We start from the raw sequence: 5,475 nt of genomic DNA on the forward strand, positions 1-5,475 counted from the left end.
ACGGAAGGAGTAATTGGAATTGTGGAATTGTGGCACATAAAAGTAAGCACTAGATAAACAATACAGATGACACCATATATGTGTACTTCAGTATTGGAAGGTCAGAACATTGAAGAGACACAGCGTCAAGAAATGGCCAATATTACTGCATGAGGTGGAATATACTGAGAAAAAAACTGGCAAGGACTTGCTGGATATATAAAAAAAACCATGGCTATGTCTTATAAAGCGGTGATAGTCGACGTTAAAAATATCTATTACAACAACCTAGTGTAGACAACAGTTTTCTTATGAAGAATTTATTTTAACAAAATGATTGGGCGTGACTACCTAACATCATACTAAAACTTCTCTGTGGAGAGGAAGCAGTAACGTAAATGTAGACAGTGGTAACACTGTTCCATCTTCCTCGGATGTAACATGTCGTGGTATCGCTATAATGGGTGGTTGTAATTAAATTTTTCCTATTTAACGCGTTATAACACGGAAACTACTTACTGTACGAGTACCAAACTTGGTAGCATTAATGTCCAGAGTACGGGGTGCATGATTTCCATGCGTCACAGCGTCACCGTCCAGTTCCAACTATGGCCACCAGGTGCTGTGATCAGTTATCGTGATTCATAGTCTCAAACACCTCAGCAGTCGCAGGGCACTTGTTGACGTGTCAACATGAGCTTGGATAAAAGGAGCAGGGCATTATTGGTGAAGTTTTGTTATCAAAACAGCAATAATGCTGCAGCTGTACTTCGAGAATATCGCTGGCAGAAAGGATTACGGAAGTGTCCTCTTTCTCCACCTGCTGTGCAAACATGATGAAGAAATTCGAATCAACTGGAGAACTGGGTGTCGCTCCGGGAAGAGGCCGACGAATAGTTGCACTACAGGTGGTTGACAAAATCGCTGTTGCTAAGGCAGACAATGCTGCGCGCAGTTCCCGATCGTCAGGCAGTGCGCGTGCTGTGCAACGACACTTGAACATTCCGTGGTCCACTGTAGGGAAGGCACTTCAAACCATTCTCAAATGGTATCCGTAAAAGATCCATATTGTGCAGCAACTTGCATCACAGGCTGCACAATGACGTGATGACTTCGCTCTCAACTTTCTCCCAAGGACTGATGTTGGCGAGGGCTGCCCCTGGACCACCCTATGGCCAGACGCCGCTCATTTTTCTCTGATGCATGAGTGGACACACAGAATAGCAGAGTGTGAGGATCTTCACCTCCAGTAATTGTGCATGAAGTTCCTCTTTATGGTGAACGTGTCACCATGTGGTGTGGCTTCACGGCTAAATTCATCATTGGCCCATCCTTTTTTGTACAGGCTGGCGCTCACGGACGAAAGACGTGCAGTGTAACTTGCCAGCGTTACTGTGATATGATGCGCCAGCATGCCATACCCGCCTTACAGGAGAGAGACGCATTGAATTCAATAGTTTTCATGCAATATTGGTCCCACCGCACATCGCTCATGAAGTTCTCATGCTTCCCTGAAATATGTTTGGAAACGACTAAATCATCAGCAGATCGTTTTCAGATGTTTGGCCGGCACAATCATCTGAGCTCACTCCCTGTGATATCTGGTTGTGGGGCAACCTGAAGGACAGGGTTTACCAGGGGAACATTCACACATGTGCTGATCTGAAGTACAAAGTATCGAGAGAGGTAGCCAGCGTACCTACGGACATGCTTCGTTCTGCTGTGCGGAATGCAATCCTGCACTTTCAGACTCTTTTGGACACTAATGCGCGCCATATTGAGCCCGTTTTGTAGCAGTAATGGTACCAGTATGTAATGTTATGATGTACCGTAGCAGCACATAAAAAGTATTTCATTTGAACTGATTCTGCTTTATTTCTCTTCCTCATGTCCTTGACATTAATGCTACCAAGACTGGTAGTCGTACGGCAATTAGTTTCCGTGTTATAAGGTGTTACATACAGAACCTTTAATTATAACCTCGCGCTACTAGCCGCTTCATTTTCTAGCTAGTCTGTTTAAATGTATTAAAATTCAAGAAACACAAATTTTGGAAAATATGTTCACTGTACTCTGTATAAACCTTCCTCCCACCTATCGCCGCCCCCCCCCCTCTACTCCGATGCGGGGATGTAGATTATAGTTTATAATTATAAAGCAAACTCCATACAAAAAACAATGTTAATCCACAAGAAGTGAGAAAAGTTGCTAACTTAGACCATTTTCCATGCGAAACAATTTTTCCTCTCCCCAGGACCTTGTTAAAGTGAAATACCAAAAATCAAAATATTATATGGAAACGGATAATATTTAAAGAAACCAGTGTGTCGAGCAGACTTAAACCACACCCTATAACACAACTTGTAGAATAATCTACTATGATTACTGACTGACAGGTATAGTGTAGACGTTTATCAGTGCCAAACGGGCCTAGTATGGCTGTAACCAGAAGAATTCGTCTGTATAACTGCAACATATTACTTTCTTCCACATATTTATCGCAACATGACCACAACGGGTAATAATAGCCAACACATAGGTTTAGCGACATAGCTCTTTATGTTCATTGCCTAGCTGTTTAAACGTCGTTTTAACAGAAAATTTAGTAATGGCAGGATGCAGAAATAGACGGCGATACTGGGAAAGGTATTTTATACAATCTGTTGGTGGAAATCTATGTTAAGCAACCAGTTCCATTGCTCTGATGGAGATCATATTATTCTTTGAAAGCAAATTGCATTAAAAAAACCCGGAAGAGATGTGTATGCTGTAGATCTCTGTAGTTTTAAAGGAATAAAATTTCCTGTGGGCAATCACAACCTTCGTAATACGAGTAATATTAAAGAAACGTTTGCAACCTCCAGGGGCAAGATGCTTGATAAGTAGCCGACTGAATCAAGACAGGAAAATTTGTTTACTTACGATGACTTACAAGCAATGCGTAAGTGCTTCCCAGCGAAACATCTGCAGCATCGGCTGCCCACGAGTGGCCAAGGTTGTTTCGAATACAGTGCAGAAGTTTCGTTGGGAAGCTGTCACACGCGTTCCACACATTTCCGATCGCTCCTCATGCGGTTTACACATTTTTTAGCACTGATAAATGACATTCATGGTATGTCAAGGTGATTGAATATTAATAATAATTCATTACTGAAAATATTTCTAGGAATTAGAGATCTATATCTTAGAACGTTTCAAGACAGGTTGCTAGAAGTGTATACTCTCAAGTCGCGTTAGATGAGGTACTTTTATCTCAACCAGCTGTGGCCGGTCGGTCACTATCTTTAATGTTTAGGTAGTTGATTCAGTACGTACTGGCTTCCTGTTGCGACCAGCCACTGGAGTCGAACAGTAGGTAGGCCCTGTGCTTCACGTGTGGCAGCATCAATCGTTCCTTGGCCAGCTTTCTGATATGGCACGCATGGGCATGAAGAGGATAACACACACATTGTTTCGTTGGTTTTGTTTATAAATAAAGCGTATTCCCTCTTCCATCCTATCCTATGGTAGGAAAATGAGTGGATAGCTTGTGGGATATTTAGGCTGGGCCAGAGCGTGGAGACACCTCTCTGACGGTCTGGTGTTGGCAGCTGTGGCATTGTCACTGCGGCCTACCTCAGAATATTCACTGTGCGCTGTGAATACTTTCATCTCGTACCCCTCCTATCCCCGTGGTTTTGGTAAAAGTGCAAGTATCTGAGGTTCATCACGGTCCAAATTTATTTTTGTGTTGTGAGTGGTTGTAGCTATAGTTATTTACGAATCTACTAGGGGCAGTCTTATAGTGATGTCACACCTTAATAACTCAGGGGCATGACTTGGTATGTATGTTGTTGAATTGTGGAAATTGTTTAACTCTGGATATGGGTTTGACGGTTGAAATATCAGGCTCCGTTAGTTGCTTACTATGGTATGTCAGTGTAATTTGTTTAAATATCGCGTTGTGAAAGGTGTTTGGTCATGAATTTGCATATATCTTGGAATCTAATAGTTGTCGTATGAGGAAAATGGATAATATTATAGCAAATAGCAGGGTGATGCGAGAGTGCATGCAGTAAACATTGTGACATCATTGCTTTATAATAATTCAGCAACATACGGTAATGTCAGTGTGTCTTACGTCATAAATAATGCAACCGTTTAACCGAATATGTTGTGGCATCGGTTTATTACCGTACTTCAGCACTGCCACAGTGAAATATTATAATTCTCAAGTCCCTTACGTTACTAATTAGAATAATATTTGCTGACATTTTTTGGATTTATAGTTGTGCTGCAGTATGCTGAACTGACACATAACGACGAGTGTCTTCTAATAAAAGAGGGAGGGGGCGTTAGGGGCCTGATTCTTATGAACATAGGTGGAAGGATGGGTTAACTTCAGCTTTAGACCATACAGTGGCCCTAGACACGGTGGAAACACTTCACAGGGGTATAGGGGTAACACACGCATTTGCCCAAAATGCGTGGATTGCCCGGGGGTGGAAAGGTGGGTAGAGGAGGATGTTCCAGGATGTCTTCCCTCGCATTGGGATAGCACTCCGTCTTCAGGCCACAAGTGGCCCATCGGGACCATCCGACCGCCGTGTCATCCTCAGTTGAGGATGTGGATAGGGGGGCTTGTGGTCAGCACGCCGCTCTCCCAGTCGTTATGATGGTTTTCTTTGACCGGAGACGCTACTATTCAGTCCAGTAGCTCCTCAATTGGCATCACGGGGCTGAGTGCACCCCGAAAAATGGCAACAGCGCATGGTGGTTGGATGGTCACCCATCCAAGTGCCGGCCACGCCCGACAGCGCTTAACTTCGGTGATCTCACGGGAACCGCTGTATCCACTGCGGCAAGGCCGTTGCCCACGCATTGGGATAAGTGTCCCTTTAAATCCAGAAAGCACTCTGACACCCTGCTTGAAGAGGATATAAACTACTTTTACAAGTCAGGAGTGAGAGTCCTGCATTTGTCGAACTGCATAATAATTCCAGAATGTTGTTACTTTCTAGTGGTAATCCTCCATTCAGTAATCTACTGATAGTACACTGTCCAGTAACATTAGTGTGACAACTTGTCAATAACCTGAATAACAATGTTCTGTAGTGCAGGCCGTTGCGAGACTTGGAGGAAGAGAGTCGACAAGGTTCTGAAAGGTACCGACAGGAGCCGTGCTGACTCCAGTGCCGTGGCTAGCTGCACGACGTTTCTCGGTTGAGGATCTATGAGATGAACAGCCTGATCAAGGTGGTCCCATAGTTTCTCAATTGATTCTAACGCCGGGGAGCTTGATGGCAAGCATGGTACAGTTAACTCATCCTGGTGTTCTTCAAACTACGCACGTACACGGTGAGTTTTGTAACTTGTCGCATTGTCCTGCTCTTAAATGCCATCGTACCGAGGAGAAACCAAACTGCATGTATGGGTGGACATGGTCCCCAAGGATAGATGTTTGCTTGTGTAGATCCATTGTGCCTTCCAAAATTACGAGACCACCCACGGAATGTC

This window comes from Schistocerca serialis, chromosome 3 (genome assembly GCF_023864345.2).
Source record: "Schistocerca serialis cubense isolate TAMUIC-IGC-003099 chromosome 3, iqSchSeri2.2, whole genome shotgun sequence".
Taxonomy (NCBI): Eukaryota; Metazoa; Arthropoda; class Insecta; order Orthoptera; family Acrididae; genus Schistocerca; species Schistocerca serialis.